This window comes from Neolamprologus multifasciatus, chromosome 6, assembly GCF_963576455.1.
Source record: "Neolamprologus multifasciatus chromosome 6, fNeoMul1.2, whole genome shotgun sequence".
NCBI classification, from domain to species: Eukaryota; Metazoa; Chordata; class Actinopteri; order Cichliformes; family Cichlidae; genus Neolamprologus; species Neolamprologus multifasciatus.
The window spans coordinates 20,290,215-20,304,950 of NC_140444.1; positions in this window are offsets into that span (position 1 = coordinate 20,290,215).

A 14,736-nucleotide genomic window follows, 5' to 3' on the forward strand; every position below is an offset into this window, starting at 1 on the left:
AACCCACATAATTCCTTAGGGATTAAGAAAGTATTCTGATTCTTAATGTTTTAGGATACATGACCTGCCATTATCCAATGACACATCTGCTTACCTGTGTCTTTTGCTCGTTCCTCCTTGTAGGAGCCATAATTAAATGTATTGAATTTTAAGGATCACTGGGTTTTAATTTGTTTGGTTGCTATGGTGATGTGTAACGGGAGTCACGTGGGTGCTAGCGGTGACATTAAGAGGGCGTTGTCAGTCTGTCATTCACTGGTTTGATTTTGACAGAGAGGAGGGCTGGGTAGCCATAGTTTTTGTTGACCGCAGCACAACGAGTTTCCCCTTGTTGAATTAGAGCCTGTGATGTTTTAAGAGTTTGAATCGCGAGCCGATCACATTGCTCTGTAAACTTTTCAAGCACTTTAATAAACAAGCAAGCAATTCCACCTCTCGCATTACTGCGTAAAGTTGACAGCGCGTCAGGCAAATAGGCAGGCTCCATCCCCGGCCTCTCTATATACTGGACTGTATGTAGCGGAGATGACAATAAAGTTTACTTTGACTTCAGCAGCAAGCAGGCGCACCGAGGGCTCTTATGCTCACTTTTCGTGTATAGAATTTTGAAAAAACATCGGTGCAAATTATAAGTCTGTATCATGATGTCTGGTGTTTTCGTGTTTGTTGTTTGTTTTTATTTTTGTTTTATTTTGAGAGTTGGTAATTTTTGCTGCTCCAGCCAGCCAGAGAATCCCCCGCCGCCCCGCCCTCTCCTCCCTGTGCAGCAAGCAGCAGGCGCACCTCGCAAACGGAGGGCGCCCTTACTCCCATGGGCGATAGAAAATCGATCGGTGCCTATGCCATTCCCAATATGGGCTCGCATGATGTCGGGGCAGCATGAGTACAAGCAATTTTTTTTAACCGATGCCTGTGATGCCGCCCCCTACCACGATGCCGCCCCGGGCAACCGCCCGTGTCGCCCGTATCTAAAACCGCTACTGCCTGTCAAAGAGTGTAATGTTCAGAGTATTTGTAATATAACAGTTAAAAATGAAGCAACATATTTAGGTCTGATTATCTGCAAAGATCCAAAAGACAGAATTTTACTAAATTTTCCCCCAATTATTAAAAAATCTCAAACCAAATTAAATCAGTGGTTGCAGAGCGATTTAAGTTTAAGAGGAAGGGTATTGCTCTCAAAAGCGGAAGGTCTGTCTCGACTGACTTATGCAGCAATTTCTCTGCATGTGGACGGCAAAACTTGTAAGGCTATTAACCGAATGCTCTTCAACTTCCTCTGGAAAAACGGGACACATTACATCAGAAAAAGTGTATTGATGAATGACTATGAACACGGTGGTCTCAATGTTTTGGATTTTACTACTCTAAACAATACATTTAAGATTAATTGGGCTAAACATTTTCTTAAAAATCCGGTATCTATTTGGAATTTTATTCCTCACTACATTTTTTCTAAGTTTGGTGGTCTAAGTTTTATCTTAGGTTGTGATTATAATATAGATACGCTTCCAGAAAACCTTTCGATGTTTCACAAACAAGTTCTATTAGCTTGGTCCCTTATATATACATGTAAACACAACTTTACACCCCATACGTATTCAATTTGGAATAACAGGAACATAGTGTATAAAAATAAATCATTATTTTTTTCTAGGTGGGTTGAGAAACGGATTGTTTTAGTGAATCAGCTGTTTAATCCTAATGGGCAGATTATTGTTAGGATGCCTGGGTCGTTGACCCAGAGGTTTTGAGTTTATTATATTATTTATAATTCCTAGTCTTTGGTTTCTTTGTCTGTGTTCTGTCATATGGTTTATGTCTCTGTATATTCCTTAGTTGCTGTCTCCCCTGTCTGCTATATGCCCGTATCCAGTCAGTGTCTGTGTCTGCCCTGGTCCCACGCACTAAAAAAGCTGCGAAACAGCGAGGTTAAAGGTGAACCGCGTTATAGCGAGGGACCACTGTAATTTTTAAGGTAAGTCACAACATACCCTACGTAAATACTAATGTATAGAAACCCTTACCAGCAATCATTCATTTTTGTGTGGCTTTTTTTCACGGTTTGTTAACATGCTGTGTAGGTGTGTACTTGACTAGCTGATATCGACATAACGAAGGAAACATCTGGTTTGACTATTCTTCACCTGTAGTTTGAATGCTGAACATTTGCCTGTTTAAATCATAAGACCAGTCACTATACAGAGATGTGCTTCTGAATGTGGACGATGTGTCTTCTGCTGCAGTGATGCAGTTCTGCTTGTGTTGAGTGATGTAAACAACTGATCGATCTAAACTCTTTAAACGTCAAAATTGATCATTAGATTTTTTATGACACAACAGTGGTGAGTGTTTCCACCTTCTGCTCTTTGTAACTTAACGCGATCTTTCCGTTTTCGAGTTTTGGACATGATTTTGGAGTATATCTTCGCAGTAGCGATTGACCGCAAAGTAAAGCTACCGGAAATGTACAACCCCACATCCGGTCTCAAACCAGGAAGTTAGCATTTTCTCGTGCACAGGGTCAATTTGCTGGGAGTAAGGGCGCCCTCCGTTTGCGAGGTGCGCTTGCTGCTTGCGGCACAGGGAGGAGAGGTCGGGGGGTGGCGGGGGATTCTCTGGCTGGCTGGAGCAGCATTTAATAACCAACTCGCAAAATAAAACAAAATAAAAACAAACCAACAAACACGAAAACACCAGAGATTATGATACAGACTTATAATTTGCACCGATGTTTTTTCGAAATTGTATACACGAAAAGTGAGCATGAGAGCCCTCGGTGCGCCTGCTCGCTGCTGAAAGAAAGTAAACTTTGTCATCTCCGCTACATACAGTCCAGTATATAGAGAGACGAGATGACGAAGCTCCAGTTAAAGCAGTACAATTAAACAAACAATAAATATAAGAAGAGTAAGAAAATAAATATACACTTTAGGACTAGGGGTAAAAGGATCAATAACAATTTAAAATGTATAATTTACAGTTTGATGATTTAAAGTCTCACACACAAACGATCGAAAGGGGAGGGGGGTGGCTGCTTCCAAATAGAGCACACTTCATTCATAATGTTGTAAATCCAAGCCCATTATGTATTCATGATTTGAATCCTAGGTTGTGCAAAATCCCAGAAATAAGGGAGCGAGTTTTCGCCCAGGGCGCCAAACAGGCTAGGACCGCCACTGGTTGTGTCTGTATAAAACGGACAACTTAGATGATTCCCAAGACCTGTTAACTGAAAACTTGACATATTATGTGCAAGGTGTCCTAAAAAAAAGTTGAGGAAATTGGACAAAGTGGAGGATAAAAGAAAAAGTGGCAGGCCTAACAAAGTATCTACACCAGATGAACAGTATCTGAAAGTCATGTCTTTCACAATGAGTAAAAAATTCAGAAAAAAATCTGACACAGACCCTGAGAGATGCATCTGGCCCTTCAGCTAATCCGTCTAATCATCAGAAATGGTCTCAGTTGACGTGGTATCAAGGTGGTGGCTGTCAAGAAGCCATTCGTAATGAAAGGAAAAAGAAAGAAAAGGCTAAGGTATCTTAAATCAGTGGTCCCCAACCCCCGGGCCACGAGAGTTCAAGGTTTGGTGTGAAATTCATGGTTTTCAGGGGTTTTTTTTATTGATTTTTAGAGTTATTTCTAAAAAATCATATTTATCATTAACTCATTTTCTCTGGGTCTTTTCCCATGTGTTATGAATAAATCGTTCTTTTTTTTGTTACCAGCACTGGTTTTATTTTAACGTATTTATCCGTGACACCTTAAAGGTCGCGAAAATATTGTCGGACATAAACTAGTCCAGGGCGCAAAAAAGGTTGGGGGCCGCTGTGTTAAATTACACAAGAACCAAACTAAAAATCACTAGCAACAGGTCTGATGGAGTGATGAATCTAAATTTGAAACATTTGTTTTAAGTCTTTTGAGTGAGTATGTAAGGAGAGGGTGAGGAGAGGTACAAAAGTGAGAGTCTACAGCCAACACAGCAGAGCAACAGTAGAGGCTCTGTCATGTTTTTTTTTCCCACAACTCAAAACTAAGTTGTCCATTGGCTGCATTTCAGGCAGTATTATTGGAGCTCTCATCAAAATGATGGAATTATGAACACAGAAAAGTACTGTTAGATATTGATCCACCATGTAATACCATCTGAAAAGCATCTGATTAACAGCAGCTTAATTTTTTATAGTGACCCCAAACACAGTGCCAATGTAATAATAATAATAAAAAAAAATCAATAAAAACATTTCTATCCAGGTATGCAATAAAAGCATACATGAATAGAAAAACACACAATAACAAACTGTCTGTCACGGGTTGGCCTCTCCAGATCTCCGACCTCGGTTTTAGTGAAGCGTTGAAGAGCTCTGAATGTCCTTCAAAGAGCCTGGACACTATTCCTGAAGACTATTTAAAGAAATAACAAGAAAGCTTCCTTAAGAGAGTTTACATTTCAGACAAAAAACAGATTGTGGTAGTTATTATTTGTTGTTCCTGCATTTTTGTTTTGGGGCAGCGGTAAAATGGCCAGGCTGAAACTATCACTGAATGAATGTCTGGCAATTTGCTGTAGGCCAAACCATCAAAGTTTTCAGCACTTAGTTATTCTTTTTCATGTCTCTTCTTCTTTCAGCTGCTCCCTGTAGGGGTCATCTACCATCATCTCACCCTGACCCCTAACATACTCTAGCTTTTGAGGCATGCCTTTCAAACCAATAAACATGTTTTTTTCTTTTAAAACAGAACAAAATGTGAATGTGTAGATATCAGCTGTGATGGTATCATTTTGAAGTGGGAGTGTTTAATGCTGGAATCACGTTGTTATTTCATAATTGCTGCTTGTAGTCATGATTCAAAAATTTCACATTAGGAGGGTGAAAGATATAAAATAAACTAACATTGCATAAACTGGCATGTTTTATCCACCACATTTTACACTGAGCTCCCGTTAAGTTAAATTAAATTAAATGACTGTGAACTGTAAAATTGCTGTTTTGTAATGAGATGAGATTTTGTTTTGGGTTCGCGGGCACATGGTAAGCGGTGCCAAAATGATGTAATTTCCACTTGTGGCCACAGAGGTCGCTGTTATCCCTGAAACACAGTGTACTCCTGCTTTTCATAATACCTGCTGGAATAACTTTAATTTCGAATAGCTATAAATTACGGAGCATGGGAGAAATTTTTTTTAAGACGGACTAACTCGGGATCTCGCAAAGGTTTTGTGAGATCTTGCAAAAGTTGAATTCCAACAATGGCGGCAGCTACTTAGTGGTAATATTACTCTTTCTGGGTCACAAAATAAACTTTTAAGATATTTTGAGGCGTGAATGTAGTTGTGTAAATGTCAGATATCTACTCGGTTTACAAGACATCACATATTTGCAAAAGTGCTCCGACGTTTTCGGAGATCTGACACCCACCATCTCGAAGCTAACGGGAGGTCAAGACCTACTACAGCCGGGAGGAACACCGCTTTCTCGGCACATCGTGCCTCGACCTCCCGGTCGGCTTCAAGCTGGCGGCTAAAACTTTTGCGAGATCCCGAGTTAGTTTTGCGAGATCTCGCAAAAGTCCGTCTTAATATTTTTTTTCTCCCATGTCCCCTGCGGGGCTCCGTAATAAATCACCTTAGCAAACTGTCCTAAATATTTTTCTGCTTTTTATTATGATATTTAAAAAAATCCTTGCAAAAGACACACATTGTGTGGAACAACAAGGAGCTATGATATAAACATAAAGCTCTTTATGGAATATTAGTTTTAAAGTCATACTATTTCCATAGTTTTTTTATTTATTTATAAGGGATTATATAAAGTTTCTGTCACAGTATAATATCTCTGCAGCACCAGGGCATTACAAGTATTTCCTCTGGAGCCTTTATAGCATTTAAACCTCAGCCAAGGATTAATGTTCAGCAGCTGCCTTGTTATCTCCCCAACACTCTCTCCGAGGCAAAGGTTGTTCATCCAGCCATTCTGCAAAAAACAACACATCTTTTGGAGCTCATTTGAAAAGTAATGAAATTAAGCCATTCAAAGCAATGTCACAAGAATTTATTCCCATTTTTTGACACATGTCAACACAGATGGAAAGCTAAAATATAAAAGACTTCTTTTCCACCCTGTTAAACTTTTTCTGAGGGCATTTGCACCGAGAGTCGTGAATCAATCAGATGGCTCGACAGCAAGATAATAGAAATAGGCCTGGGCTCTAATTAGTCAACAGAGTGAGTGCATTAGCAACAGGTGCACTCAGGATGGCATCACCCTGGAATTTTTTTAGACATGAAAATCAAACAAACAAGAAACCTCAGAGTATCAGGTACAAAATATGTGGTTTGCAACACTGCAGGTATTGGTAAGTACACCTACATGCAAAATACTGCATGTGTTTTTCATACTTTTTGCATAGTTTTGATCTAATCATGCAAAAAAGTGTGTGTGGGCAACTGTGCTGACAAATATGTTTTTGTACACACACATATACATATATATATATATATATATATATATATATACATACACACATACATACATATATATACACACACACACACTTTGGGAACCTGCGTTATTGGTGATCTGGTGTTTGCTTGTGCTTCGGCTGGGAAACTTCCACAAAGCGCCGCAGCAGTAGAGGAAATGTCTTTGTGCAGCTGTAATGATGCTGTTGATCCCTTGTTAAAGCAGTCTGTTACTGCTTGCCTCTGCTCAAAGCAGAGCCAGAGCAAAAACCCAGACGCTACTGTATGCATTATATGATGACAATGTGCCCTCTGTGCAGCACTTCAGAAATGAGATGTTTACTGACGTTACCCAACATCCTTCAGTTTGCTGAGAGGTCCCTGTAAACACAGGTGAGTCTGTATCCCTTCTCTTGTGACTCGAGTTGAAAATGAGAACTTTAAAAGTTAAAATGCCATTAATTGGGCAAAATAAAAATAAATTCAACTCTTGATCCTTCCCTCTCACTCTGAAGGTCCCTCTACCAGGTCTGGCATAAAGAGGAAATAAGCCATTTTTTTAAAAGGGTATCAAACATGGCAGATTCACTTCAGAAGGTAATAAACTGTTGCGTTGCATTTCTGTTAGATAAAATTTGGTCAAGCTACACTTGAGAATCTTTTAGAACAGGTACAATAGCTGTTAGTGACTCACTGGTTGTTATTTATTCTCAGTTTTTATTCTGGTTTTCAGGCAGAGGCAGAGTTTATATGTTTTACTCTGGATTTATGATAAGGAAGAGAAAATATTCTAAAACCTGTCTCCTATTCAAGGAGCCCAAGGCCACTGATTTTGGCCTTACAGTTTTATAGCTGTTACTGGGTAACATGTCAGGTGTACATGTCAGCAATGTTAGTTTATAAAGAGAGAACTCTCACATTCCCCTAATCCCAAATACAGCATGTATACAATAATGGCCTTCCTTTTCCATTGAGCAAGTTGCATTTGAGAATGTGAGCATCACATTTTTTAGCATTTTTGCTGAGAGAACCACAAGGCCAGTGCAATTAGTTGGCCAGGGAGATAAACAGTCCGCTCTTGCCAAAACTGACCAATTCTAACCAAAAACAGATGGATAGAGAAAAAACATGCATAATTTATTTTTGGGTGGGATGTCACCAAAAGAGGATTTTAAAAATTCAGTTTGGCACTGTCATCTTGTTTTTTTTTCATGCCACAGGAGGAGGAAGCCCTTTAAAGATGCTGCTCGGCAGATTTAGTTGGCTTCGTGTAGAGCCAGGTTAGTCTTTCCCCGTGTTTGAAGTAAGATAACAGACGGTTGTTGCCACTTTATATTCAGTGTACATGTTATGGAACGGCTGTGTGCAGACTCCGGAGACAGACGTAAACTCAAAAAACAGCTTTAATGCTAAACTCAAAGTAACAAACTTCCAAAATACAAACATTAATGCAGGCAGGGAAAACCAAAACACACAACATGGGTGAGAGTAGATCACAATACGGACACAGAGAAACACAGGGCTTAAATACACAGAGAGAGCAATCAGGGAATGTGTAACAGGAGGGAAACACAGCTGGGGCAAATCAGGCCTAACGAGACAAAGGAAGCAAAACCAGACACATTTACATGAGACACGGACTTTCAAAGTAAAACAAGAAACATAACACAGAGACGCGAACTTGACAAGGGGATACAGCTGACAGGGGAGACAGAGTAACTAGAGAACACAGAGACATAAACCATAAGACAGAACTCTAACAAAGAAACCAAAGACTAGAAATGATAAATAATATAATAAATTCAAAACCCTGGGTCAACGACCCAGGCATCCTAACAGTACAAATGAGAAAGCAGGAGTGGTAGCCTTCTTCTCTCTTAACTCTTTGCCAGAAATTGCATACATTTACCAACACTTTTGAACTGTTGTTTTACAAAAACAATGACAGATATTAAAATGGCTATCAGCAAAATTCCAATTTAAAAAAAGCCATTAAGTGAATCTCTTTGGTCCTTTACTATTAAGGCTCTTCATATATAGATCAAGACGTGATGTTGCAAAGAACCTTTTAAGGAATCAGTAGTCTTATTAATGCTCACCTTGGTCTGGTTCACTAAAGCGTTTGATAATTCACTTTATTACCAGTGATAAATATCCAGAGAGTGAGCATCCTTGAGAGGTACTCACTGTGGTGGAGCTCATGTAATAATTTTCATTGCCTCTAGTCAGTCACTGTGGTGCACAGTCATCCATTCATCCACCCATTTCTGCTGATCCTTTCAGGGTGGCTGGGAGCAGGCATAGGAGCCTATTCCTGCTGGGTGAGAAGCAGGCTACACCCTGCATAGGCTGCCAGTGTGTTGCATAGCTGACACACAGAGACAGACATCCAATTACACATGCATTAATACCTATTTGCAGTCATCAATTAACCTCATTCACTGGATTGGATGAGATTCACCTTGACTTCCTTCCTGGAAGATGTGCTCCAGAATTAGGGAATCAAACTCTTTATTTTCGCTGGGACGGTGGATGATGTGGTTCTTTTGGTTTAATCAGGTGGTGGCCTCAAGGATCTGAATCAGATATGACAACTGACACATGCAGCTGTGAAGCCATTGTTTTCGACCAGAAAAAGGTGGTGGCCCCAACTTTAAGTTTAATTTAAGTACCTTAAGTACCAGGAGATTGACAGACAGATTGATGCAGCATCTACAGTGATGTGGATGAAGTACTGTACTGATCTGTTGTGCTGAAGAGAGAGCTGAGCGTTATGTTGATCAGTAGAGCCAGTACTCTTCCACATCAAAAGGAGCCAGTTGAAGTGTTTTAGGTATGTTATGCTGTGAGGAAGCCCCGCGGCAGGCCCAGGATACGCTGGAGAGGATACATGTCTTGGCTGGCTTGGAGGTAGGCAGGGAGAGGGAAGTCTGACTCTGTATAAGCTGTAGAAAATGGCTGGATAGAGTTAACCTAACATACATGTCTCTGGACTGTGGGAGGAAGCCTGAGTACTCTGAAATGCAAAGATGCTAGCAGGTGCATTCAAACTCAGGATCTTCCTACTGCGAGGCGACAGCTCTTACTTCCACACTACCACGCTCTTAACACTCTTAAAATATTACACATGCAAGCCATTTGCAGGCTCTCTTTGACCATCATCTTTGATTGAATGTTGATTGAACATTATGCTCTTAGCATTTTTATTCAATCTAAGTGGATAGTGAAAAAGAACATGCAAATGTTTTGCATAAATAAAAAAAAAAAAAGAATGATTGAATTAATAGTGAACATCCGGCCCCATGTCCTCCCATTTTCAACGCTTCCTTTTATCATCATTCATCACTTCCACATTAAGATAACAGATATTTGTGGGAATGAATGGACGTGTGAATGAATCTCACGCCACTACTGCTCTTGTATGATTCTTTTTTTTTCACACAAATTATCACTTGAAACATGACTCAAATGGTGGCTCATAATGCAAATGAATGACGAGTCTGTGACTCCTAAGTAAGCCTAAACACTGCAATGAATTTTATTATCCACATCATGTTTATATCTGAGACAATCATACCAGATTACAGCGTAGCAGCTTTGCAGAACTAATATTTTGCAGCATTTAACGATCAGGCAAACCTTTGAACTAGATGATCGCTTCTGCTTGATGATCAAAATACCTGCAGGCAGACGCTGTGTGGACTGGAAGAGTGGAGCTTAGTTTGCTTAGTGTGGGTTGTGACTGTATTCATTCTATATATATTTATAATGACCTTCCTTGAAACTTGGTTTAAATAACATTTCCTTGTGCCATTCACACTAATCAAGAATCAAGAAAAATCCTTTCATGGTTCATTTAGTATTATAATATTAGAAATATTTCAACGAGCTCTATAATTTTCTACGTTGTTTTCTACAAGAGACCCACCAGCCTGCTGGCTCATATTTATCCTTTCAAGGAGGGACTTTTGTTCTCTGTAATGCATGTGAAAATCATCACACTGCACAGCAAAACCTCCAAACACCAAAACGTTCCATATGCAGTGCAAACTGGTTTCCCAAAGCTTTATGTTGAGGAGTGTTAAAACAGCTTTTTAGCTTTTTACAGTCTGATTCTGTGCTCATTAAATTTGGCCTAATGGTGAGGAGTTGCGAGACAGAGACATTTAATCAGGATTTTGCAATTGCTTTCCAAAACATTCTGCAGCCCATCTGCTTTCTACAAGGGCTGGTTCAAGCCTCTGGGGCCACGGGGCAGAAATGAATGCTGCAGGACCCCAGACACTGAACGAGAGTAGCTATCTCTGGTTCTGCCGCATCGATTTAAATCCAATTTTTAAAACTATCCGTCCATTACTTTTATTTAAGTGCAGTGCTAATTACCAGGGGCACATGCTGAACTTGAGGCTCCCGCGTCTTGCAATCCATCTACCACATACAGGCTCAGAGTGAAGCCAATTTAATGCCTTGGTATCCTCTGCTCAAGACAAGCTAACTTCTTTTCATGGTAGAGGAATTTAGATAAGTGAAGCAACAGTTCAGCTCTTACTCTCCTGTATTTTTGATCATTAACGTGTGTCTTATCCTTTTGTCTCTGACATCTGTTTGTGGCTTTTCTTACTGCTCTCGCCAGTGTTTCTCTCACTTTTCCCATCCTTTCAGCCTCCGACTCATCTGTACTGAATGACATTTAAAAACACTGCAGCAGACACTGTAATTGCATGGAAGCAGACTGTCAGAACAGCTGTTGATTGAATAGCATTAACAGTTTACTTATTTGATACTTTAATTTTAATCTATTTTTCTGAGAGTTTTTGCAGCACACTGAGCTTAACCAGTACAAATAAAACAAAACTGTTTGTATCTATAGTGTAAAAATCTGAGTCTTGTGAGCACTGGATTCTATTTATCACCTGTGTTACATGTGTTTGTCTTTTCCTTAATTTACATATATAATTTATGCTGGTATTCTATTTCTCCTCCCAGCAGTCCAAGCCTCTTCATGGCTGATTTCACTGCTATTATCGCTCTCAGCAGGGGGCTGTGTTATTTGCTAATCTGAGACTGATACTACTTTATGAGCCAGGTATATTTGACTGCATATACAATGCTTATAAAAGGTATTCACCCCTTCAATGCTTTAATACATAAGATCATGGTCAAAACAATGGTCAAGCTTCTTTCATGTTTATAAAATAATGCCAATTAATTAAAAGTGCTGCAAAAAGAAAACATAAAAGAACTCAGAAAACTCAGAGTCCTTGAAAGTTGGGAGTTGGCTACAAAACAATTTCCAACTCACTGGATATCCCACAGAGTTCAGGTAAGTCCATCATTAAGAAATGGAAATTAGGCAGTTGCCTAAATTTGCCTAGAGCTGGTCATCCTCGCAAACAGAGTGACTGGGGAAGAAAAATACCAGTGATGGAGGCCACCAGGTGTCCACTCTGAAGGATTTAAAAGCTTCAGGGGCATAGATAGAAGAGACTGTACATACAACTACTGTTGCCTGGGTTCTTTCATCAGTGAAAGCTGTATGGGAGAGTAGCAAAGAAGAAGCCACTGCTGAAAAAAAAGCTGCCATGAGATCTCACTTGGAACTCACCCAAAGCCATGTGGGTGACTCCAAGGTCAACTAGAAGATGGTTATTTGGTCTGATGAGACAATCTCCACATATCACCACAAACACACCATCTCTACTGTGAAGCATGACGGTGGCAGCATCATCCTCTGCAGCATCTATCCATCAGAGGAACAGGCCTTTGAAGGCTTGTAAACGTAGAGGGGATAATGAACTAAGAAAATTATCAGGAAAAGATTTATTTTCCAGCAAGGCAACGACCCCAAGTATACAGGGAACGCCACACAGAAATGGTTCAGATGGGGCCAAGTCCAAGCCCAGATCTCAGTCCAACTGACAGTTTGTTTAACTACACATTTAATCTCTGTCTTAAGGAAAGATAAAGATGTGCAAGTTCAAGAGCATGTCTCACTAATTCAATGTGATAAATGCGTAAAACTATAGTAAAACTGGAGCCTATCCCAGTTATTATAGGGCGAGAGGTGGGATACACTTCTCTAAATTGGGGTAATCGTGGCTCAAGAGTTGGGAGTTCGCCTTGTAATCGGAAGGTTGCCGGTTCGAGCCCCGGCTCGGACAGTCTTGGTCGTTGTGTCCTTGGGCAAGACACTTCACCTACCGCCTACTGGTATTGGCCAGAAGGGCCGATGGCGCGATATGGCAGCCTCGCTTCTGTCAGTCTGCCCCAGGGCAGCTGTGGCTACAACTGTAGCTGCCTCCACCAGTGTGTGAATGACTGGGTGTGTAAAGTGCTTTGGGGTCCCTAGGGGGGACTAGTAAAAGCGCTATACAAATACAGGTCATTTACCATTTAAATTTCTGATTATGCTCAAAACTAGCTGCACATTCAGAACATTTCAGACATGCATTTATCTATTTTTAGAAATCATTAACCTCAATTATGTTGCTGTAGAAATCCAGGGAAAGCGTGGGGTCGACTCACCTAGGAAGGAATCTCAATACTGCATTATAGGCAGAGGTGGTGCAAGACAGTGAGGTTTTTTTTTTTTTAGGGCTGTTCTTAAGCCTTTATCGAGCGACGAACCATATGGTAACTGTTGGGTCCAAGTCAGAACCCGCTGATCCCAGAACTTATTCCCATGAAAGAAAGACAAGGCAACAGCGATCGATCTTTTTACTTTCAAGGGAGGCCTTGTCGGTATGGTAGCTCATCACAAAATGACCTCTCCGACTGCCACCTCTCGCTCCCTTTTATTGGCAACGTTCACACAATAAACAATAGTTTACAACACGTACCTTCCCCACGTAACCCCCCTTGGTTACAAAGACAAGGCACTGTGTGTGTGTTATGTGAGAATGTGTGAGTGTGTGTGAGTGTGTGTGTGTGTGTGTTAGACCTCCTTCTGACCAAAGGGTCGTAAACGCAGGAAGCTTACATCAAAAGCACAAGGATGATAAAAGACTACAGCCCTACAGCCCCCCACCTAGAACCTTGAGAATCTGGGGAGGGGAGGACAGAAAGAATTCCTTTCACAGAATTAAAACAATGTACAAATGGCAAACACAAAAATGACAAACATTTAACAATTCACCCTAACAGTAACTTTGTTTTCCCCTTGTCTCTCTGCGATTGTGTAGGGACCACATGGCTGTCTCCCATTCAATCAGCAAAGCCCAGGTTATGTGACAGACAGTGACTGTCACAACCGAGGCAGTCTCAAAAGGAAAAGGACTCAATTTCTGGGCGCCGAACAGTACGTAAGTAGTTTCAGTGACAACTTTTATTTTCACCACAAGTGCTCACAACTGGAATTTGAGTTTCACAAATGCAAAATACAACAACTAAACTTAAGTGGTTTATGTAGCCCGAGCTAAGTGAGCAATCTGGTCATTCGTCAGCAGTGGCGGTCCTAGCCTGTTTGAAGACTTTAGGATTCTTTATTTTTTATTAAGAAATCACACATTATGACTTAGGAGAGTAGTACTCAGTGGTCCATAGGATATTGCAGTAGCGGTTTTAGATACGGGCGACACAGGCGGTTGCCCGGGGTGGCATCGTGGTGGGGGGCGGCATCACGGGAATCGGTAAAAAAAAAAAAAATTGCTCGTACTCATGCTGCCCCGACATCAGCCAGCGTATACTGGGAATGGCATAGGTTTTCTATCGCCCATGGGAGTAAGGGCGCCCTCCGTTTGCGAGGTGTGCCTGCTGCTTGCAGCACAGGGAGGAGAGGGCAGGGCGGCGGGGGATTCTCTGGCCGGCTGGAGCAGCAAAAATTACCAACTCGCAAAATAAAACAAAATAAAAACAAACAGCAAACACGAAAACACCAGACATTATGATACAGACTTATAATTTGCACCGATGTTTTTTCAAAATTCTATACGCGAAAAGTGAGCGCGAGAGCGCTCGGTGCGCCTGCTCGCTGCTGAAGTCAAAGTAAATTTTATTGTCATCTCCGCTGCATACAGTCCAGTATATAGAGAGACGAGACGACGAGGCTCCATTTACAGCAGTACAAGTAAACAAACAATAAATATTTAAGAGTAAAACAAATAAATATACACTTTAGGACTCGGGGTGAAGGGATCAATAACAATTTAAAATGTATATTTTATATTTTGTTTATTTAAAGTCTGACACACAATCCGTTTTTAAAGTTTAAAAAAAGAGAAAAGAAGAGGAGGAGTGTAGCGACTTCCACAGTCGCTAGAGGCTGGGGA